Source organism: Lipotes vexillifer, unplaced genomic scaffold (genome assembly GCF_000442215.2).
Source record: "Lipotes vexillifer unplaced genomic scaffold, Lipotes_vexillifer_v1.1 scaffold458, whole genome shotgun sequence".
In the NCBI taxonomy this organism is placed as follows: Eukaryota; Metazoa; Chordata; class Mammalia; order Artiodactyla; family Lipotidae; genus Lipotes; species Lipotes vexillifer.
The window spans coordinates 1,000,392-1,008,698 of NW_006783957.1; positions in this window are offsets into that span (position 1 = coordinate 1,000,392).

Sequence of the window (8,307 nt, forward strand, 5' to 3'; positions counted from 1 at the left end):
CAGGTTCATGTGAGAGGTTCATGGGAGAAGTATGAAGACTCTCAGATTTGAGTCTGGACCTTGGGGCACAGGTCTTGACTTGAGATACAGACTTGTAGGTACTTAGCAAACAGCTGATGGCTCAAATCATTGATTTATATAAAGGAAGGGCACAGAGCAAGAAGAGGAGAGGTTAGAGGATGATCATTTAGGGAATGAATGGAGGAAGAAGACTCCAAGGCAACGCCAGGAAAGGAATCGTCAGGGAGGTGGAGGGAGGACCAGGATTGTTCCAGAATCTTCACTTCACATCCCAGATAGATTGCCATAGAGTTGACGTGCCTTTCTTCACTGCTGCCAGCTCCATTTCCTTTCTTCTTGTGAACTCCTCAAGATGAATGGGAATATTTCCTTTTACTGTACAAGTCCCCACATTTGGTTAACATTCTTATAATGACGGGCCCTGTCTCTCAGTGACCTAATGAATTATGTGGCTCCATGCGTCATTAGTTCTTTTGGTTCTATGTCCTGAAGAAAGGCTACTTCTTCTTAGACTTAGGATATAATTAAAATGACCTTCGTCGGGAACAAAGCATACCAATTTCTGATCATCAATAAGTATTTTTAAAGAATGGTGCACATTTTAGGGAAAATTTGAACAAATAAAAAACACAGCTACAGTTAGATATCTTTCATTAACATAACTTTTGTCAGTCACTGCTTAGCATGGTTCTTTTTTGTTACAAGTTTATGAAGAACTCTTTCACTCTGATATGATTTTATTCTTCAGCACTTTTTTTTTTTAAAGAAGATGTTGGGGGTAGGAGTTTATTAAATAATTAATTTATTTTTGTTGTGTTGGGTCTTCGTTTCTGTGCGAGGGCTTTCTCCAGTTGTGGCGAGCGGGGGCCACTCTTCATCGCGGTGCGCGGGCCTCTCACTACTGCGGCCTCTCTTGTTGCGGAGCACAGGCTCCAGACGCGCAGGCTCAGTAGTTGTGGCTCATGGGCCTAGTTGCTCCGTGGCATGTGGGATCCTCCCAGACCAGGGCTCGAATCCGTGTCCCCCGCATTAGCAGGCAGATTCTCAAACACTGCACCACCAGGGAAGCCCAGCACTTGTTTTTTATTGAAAGACCCTAAATCAGTTTTTCCAGGTGTCAATGCCCTTGTAACTTTTCTTTTGCTTTCATTTGCTTGCATTTTAGCTATATCAGGGGAGCTCTAATTACATTATATTGCCTACTCCTTGAGACACCGTTCTTCTTTGTACTTACCCAATCCTTTCTATTGGAAATGATCAACGACTACATAGTATGATAATTTGATTGCTTACAACTTATCAGGGAAATGACCAGTTGGCTCTCCTGAGATTCCAGCTCTTTCTTTGCTACTTGAGTCATTTTTAGACCCAGCAGAAATGGAATAACAAAATCAGATACTAAGATATGCTGGTTTATATGAACATCTCAAGAGGGGTCTCTTTCTGATAAGAAAAGAGCTTGACATAAATTTTACTGTTATAAGGTTTTTTTCTCTCATTGAATATTTAATAAAACTGTGTAACGTTGACCTTCATCTTTGAAATCCACTGTTTTAGATATGTAGAAGAAAATGTACCATTCAAACATATTTGACCTCAACAGAGTGAGTTAAATAAAATTTAAAATAGAGGTATAAAAATATTTCCCACTAATAATCAGTGTTTTAATATCTTCTAGGTAAATTATTAATTGAAATAAGCTTATAAGAGAGAAAGAGATCTAGTGGACCCAGATGGAATAGAGTCTGTATTAGTTTCCTATTGCTGCTGTAACAAATCCCCACAAATTCATTGGGTGAAAACCATGCAAACTGATGATCTTTCAGTTCTGGAGATCAGAAGCCTGCCATGAGTCTTACAGGGACAGAATGTGTCGGTAGGATAGCATTCCTTCTGGAGGCTTTAGGGGAGAACCCATTGCCTTCCTTTTTCTAGATTCTAGAGGCCAAGTGTATTCTCCATCTCTCTCCTCTTCTGTCTCCCACTTTTGCACGTGCTTTATTCTGACTCAGTCGCTTTCAAAGGGCTGACGTAGGAGTAATGATTATATACCTTTAATATATCAAGGGAATATACAACCTGCACACGATAACATGAGCTCTCAATTCTGGATAAGTTATGAGACAAGATAGGAGAGAACGCAAGGGATCGTGGCAGCCTGAAAAATGCCCCATTGTGCACTGGGTAGAGGGCAGGATAAGTAGCATTGTGCCATAACTTCAACACAGTCCCAGAGCAAATGCATTTTATTGATTTTTATGTTTAAAAGTCTCATCTGTTCAAGTAGCGTATTTAATGTTACAAGCACGACCAAAGTAAGTTAAAACTCCAACAGACAAAATGAGTCCTACAATATATTTAAAAAGCAGTATCGAATTGTGTCACTATCTACAAGTGTATTTATAAATGAGTTAAACTCTCAGTTATCTTCCTGTTTCTCTCATCTTTTAGTAAACAATATAAAAGTGCTCTGGTCCACTTTAAGGACAATCACTTTTCTTTTTCTTTTTTGGCCGCGCAGTGCAGCATGTGGGATCTTAGTTCCCCTACCAAGGATTGAACCTGTGACCCTGCAGTGGAACCACCGAGTTCTAACCACTGGACCACAGGGAATTCCCAAGGACAATCACTTTAAAAATCACACAAAAACTTGATGCTGGAGAAATTCTTCCCACAGTGATGATTTGAAAGTGTTAATTCATTTGCAAGAGCTTCTATTGGAAAGAGAAAGACCTCTGTTAATATGTGGGTTTTTTAAGTAATTTAAATCCAAATTGAGAGAGGCTTGTCCATTACTAATACATATTTATAGAACAAGTCCATCTCTAGTCATCTATTATTCCCAAAGATTGTTCTAAGCACAGTGTCACGTGTTCCCCCACATACCCTTTCCTGCCCTTTCTGACTCTGCTCACCCTTTTTCCTACTTCATTTGGTGCTCAGTGCTCTTATGCAGATCCCAGACTCTTCAAAGCCCCCTGAGGCAAAGCCTCACCTGGCTCTCCCACCTAACTCCTCCACTCCCTTCCAACATCTTTCATGAGCTTTGAAGGTCTTTTCTTGAGAGCAATGTCATAAGGTTCCTTCCAGGTGTCACACATCTCATAACGTGGTTCTTGTGAAGGTACCTTATTCTGTTATTCTCGCTGGCCTTGCTGGAAACGCAGTACTTTAACTAGAATTCTTTAGAACACAGGTTTCCTAGCATGTAATCATTGCCACATGAAAGATAGGTTCAGTTGTTTCGACTGAAAAAAAATGAACAACATGAGAGTTGTGAGTTAAGTTTTATTTGGGGCAAAATAAGGACTATAGCCAGGGAGACACCCTCCCAGATAGCTCTGAGGAACTGCTCCAAAGAAGTGGGGGGAACATCAGTATATATGTGACTCTAGTGAAGGGGGCATGTGAAGTCAAGCACACATGTTGGCAGAGGTTGGTTGCTAATCATAAGGAACAGATGTCACTGTTAATGATTTTAGTGCTTTTCTAGATATGAGGAGATGCAAGAATTTGGGCTCATACAAATCTCCTGAAAATATCTAACTATCTGAAGGCCTCTTCTACCAGTTTTTCCCAGAGCATAGAGTGCCTCATTCCTTTCAGGGTGTGTTGAAGGTCAGCGACTGCACTGGCTAGTGACTTACTCCTTGTAGAGGCAGATGGTAAGTGCCAATTTTTAGTTGGAGGTTGCCAAATAAACCTTGGAAATTCATAATGCACATTGGCATGTGTGAAAACAAAATGCCCCAAATAACTTGTCTAATGTTGTTCAGTATTTCCCATCATATTGTCCACAGAACCAGGGATGACCAGAGACCACACATAAAAGAAAGGATCTGTAAAAATCGATCTGTCTTCCTCAGTGATGAGCAGGCAATAAAGCAGTTTGGAGAATCAGCACAAAACAAGGCAGAGAAGTTACTCAGCTGGTATATCAGGAGGATTTTAGTAGCAAGTACCGCAAAATGCAACTCAAACTTTAGCAGAAGAAGGGAAATTACAGGTCCATTTATTTAAAAGCTTAAGATTAGATCTGCTTCAGGTGGGGCTTGGTGCTTCAATAGCAAGCAATAGAAAGGTTAACTAACGTAAGCAGAAAAGGGGGAGTAATTGGTTCATTTACTAAAATCCTCAAGGTGAGACTTGGCCAAGGCATTCTAAGATGGCCATGGAGAACCTTATGTCTCTTCAACTACTGGTTTTGAATTCTGCCTCTTCGGCTTCTTTCTCAGGGCTCCATGTGGTGGTCTTGCTGGCAGCTGACTCTCATCTTCCTTACTGCTAAAGAGCCATCAGGAAAAGTCTTCTTGTATTTCACTGGTTCTGACTGGATGACATGATCATCTCTTAACCAATCATAGTGACTAGGGAGGTACCATACTCTGATTGGTCAGATCTGAGTCCTGGGCCAGGGGAAGGGCCAACTCCCTTCCCAATGCACAGGTCAGAGGGTGGGGAAGGTAGTGGTGCCCCAGAAGAAAACTGTCATTATTCCATGAAGCAGAATGAGTGGGTGCTTGGTGGCCAGAACCTAACAAATATCTGCTGTGACCGAAAGGAAAACATTCGCCAGCATGTATCTTGGTCTCTATGTATTTAAAGCAGTTCAATTTTATAGATGAGTACAAAATTGTTACTGAAGATTCTCAGGTAGTCAAGACGCCTGCGGTTATCAGAAAATTCGAGAGAAAGAAGACGTTCTCAGGATATGAAACAAAGGTTACCCTCTGAAAACATGATCGTCCAAAATATACCTTATAGAGTGAGTCAGAGGTGTGTTCCTTACCAAGCTGATCTCCTTAAGGGTTAAGGACGTTATCTCAATCTCTCTATCACTTAGTGTAATGCTTGGAGCTGAAGGGCTGGTTAGAAGACCATTTTAGACTGAATTAATTAATACATTTGCAGAAGGAACTCAAGGGATGATCTTTTTTTAAAAGTATGTGCTGGGATGCTTGGGAAACACTCATGTCCAGTTAAAATGTGTACAGTTTTGAAACCATACGGTGCTAATTGAAGAAATCTGTAGCCCAATAGCTGTTCCTTAACATGCCTGAAGACTGAAAGAAAATCAGTGCATTGGTCTAGGAAGGGAGGACAAGGGAAGAACTTTTCATGATGGGGGAGAGGGGCCCTGTTCAACTTAACTTGTGCAGCTTCCTTCTCTCCTGTATCTGGGCCACAAACTCGTGTCTCCTTGACCTTCCCAGACTTTGAGCTGTCCTCAGCTCAGCCAGGTTCTCTTCCCCTCCCTGCCCTGGACAGTGTGCTTGTGCAATCCTGGGTTCACCTTGTTTCCTTCCTCTGATGGACCATAATCCCGGGCAGCCCTTTGTCCAAACCCTGGCTGCACATATTTTGTCCAGTCTTCCATGTGTTGAAGATGGGAGGGCAAATCTGGCTCCTGTTACTCCATCTCAGCCTTTGACATTGGAATACTTTGAGTCTGGCTGGGAGGGAGGTCGGGCCTAAGGAGGACATGTGGAATGGACAGAAGAACCAGGGGGATCTGATTGGCTGCAGAGTTCTGTTGGATGTCCTCCTCACAGCTTCTGCTAGTTTGCTGATGAATGACAAAGGGTAGATGTAATTTTTAAAACTTTAACTATAGTTGATTTACAATGTTATGTTAATTTCAGGTGTACAGCTTCAGATTCTTTTCCATTATAAGTTGTTACAAGATGTTGGATATAGTTCCCTGTGCTACACAGTGGATCCTTGTTGTTTATCTATTTTATATATAGTAGTGTATATCTGTTAATCCTATACTCCTAATTTATCCCTCCCCCTCCCCTTTCCCCTTTGGTAACCATAAGTTTGTTTCCTATGTCTGTGAGTCTATTTCTGTTTTGTAAATAAGTTCATTTGTATCATTTTTTTTAGATTTCACATATAAGTGATATCATATGACATTTGTCTTTGACTTACTTCACTTAGTATGATCATCTCTAGGTCCATCCATGTTGCTGCAAATGGCATTATTTCATTCTTTTTTAGGGCTAATATTCCATTGCATATATGTACCACATCTTCTTTATCAATTCATCTGTTGATAGACATTTAGATTGTTTCCATGTCTTGGCTATTGTGAATAGTGCTGCTATGAACATAGGGGTGCATGTATCTTTTTGGATTAGAGTTTTCATCTTTTCTGGATAATATGCCCAGGAGTGGGATTGATGGATCATATGGTAACTCTATTTTTAGTTTTTTAAGGGTAGATGTAATTTTAATTCCCAAGGATGTCCTAGTGGCATTTATCATGTTTTCTGGAGGTGTGGCACTGTTCAGACATCTTCGCTTGAACTGAGTCCAGCCTTTCCAAGTAGAGACTGGAACATTTGGATCCTGAGCTGTCCTTGAGGCAAACATGTGACCTGAGTTTGACCCCCAGCCTCCATCACAGGGTATTTCAGTTGGGAAGTGAGTGGCTCAAGGAGGGAGGCTCTGGGCAGAATCCATTCTCCTAGAATGGGTGGTTGCACAGCTGTCAGGCAAGCTCCCTCTCTGATACAGAAGCAGCATAGATAGGTGACATCAGGGCTAGTTCCCTCTGTGCCCAGAGGCAGCAGCAAAAGCATGGGTTCCTCATTAGGCAGCTCTGTGGCTGGGTTTTAGGCATCATGTCTGCCGTCTTACCCTCAATTCTGTTTCACTAGCCCTCCCAACAGTCCTGTAAAAACCTCCTTTTTCTCCTCCATCAGCCAGAATCAATTACTCCTTTTTTTTTTCAGCTGTGCTGCACAGCTTCTTGCGGGATCTTAGTTCCCCAACCAGGGATCGAACCCAGGCCCCAGCAGTGAAACTGTGGAGTCCTAACCACTGGACAACAAGGGAAGTCCCCAGAATCAATTATTCTTATTTGGACAACTTATTGCCTTCACTGTATTATTGCTTGATTTAGTAGAGGATTATAAACAAAAATGTACACAAAAAAATGGATATCACTTTACCCATAAAAGGAAAAGCTAAATTCAAATAGCTTCTTCCAAGTAGATCAGAGTCCTTACTTAAAAGCTCTCTGTGTCTGTAATGGATGGATGCCCAAGACCAGAAGAAAGTGAAGACATTACTTATTCAGTGTCTTATCTCTTGCTCTTATCAACTGTATTAATTTTCCTGTTGGAAATAAACTCTCCTGTTAGTCCAGTGATTGTTATTGGATATTTTAACGACCTGTGTCAGCCCTATCCAAATCATAGATTTTTCTGCAACAAGTTTCCAAGCTTCATCAACATTTCCATAGCTGGGACATTTGTAATCAAGGTAATCAGTTGACAAATGGCTTTCTCTAATAGGAGATTTGTAAACAGCATCTGGATTCATTAATTTTATAACTTCTCATTCCTTTACACTCATAAGCTAAACATGTACCCACTACACCTGTAGTTCATTCTTTTGAAAGATGAGTATACTTGGCATGGTGCAGAGATAAATGAATAAATGCTCATGCTTTTAAAGCAATGTGGGTAGTGGTATCCTGATAGACTCCTAAATATGTCAACTGAACCAGGATACTAATAGAGAACACAGGTCCCAGGAGTCAATTAGACAAGATGTGGTCACGGAAGATTGGAAATGCTATTTTAATAAAGTACCATTGACTCCTTGTCTTTTAAACCGAAAATAGCCTATTCCTGGCCTGTAATTGAAAGCATATCACTTGGAGTTTCTGGTGGGAATCGCTTCGAGCAGAGGTATATATTCAGATGTCTGAATGGTACACTTCACTTATCTCCAAGAATTACTCAGAGAGATTTTTCTGGACAGACGAGAAGCTACTTTGTTGCGCAAACCTTTGAAAGGGGATGAGAGAGAATGAAAAAACATCTACAAGCAAGTAAATGGATGGGCTGTGAACGTAATAGGTAAGACACTGAACTAGCTGTTGTCTAACCTTGCAGTAAATTGAGGGTGTTTTAAAAATAGTGTCTATATTCAAAACCAAGCCATTAGAACCAGAAGTGAAAGCTTTGTTGAGCTTTTGGTTGTATGGGAAGCAAAGTCGGAGATATCAGAGAATAACTTTGCAGGAAGGGACCCTTGATGCTCATTTAGTGCAATACTATTATTTTGCCAATGGAGGAAACAGAGTCCCTGGCAAGAAAGGGGCCGGCCCAAGGTCACTTATTAGGTAGTGAGATAGTGCAAGTTTAGAAGGCCACATCACAAGGGCAGAGCATGGGACAAGGTTAGACTCGGATGCTAATACCTCTATAATGTGGCCGTTGTGATGAGTAAAAATCTGGGCGACGTTTACAAGCTAAGAAGCACAGCTCTTCC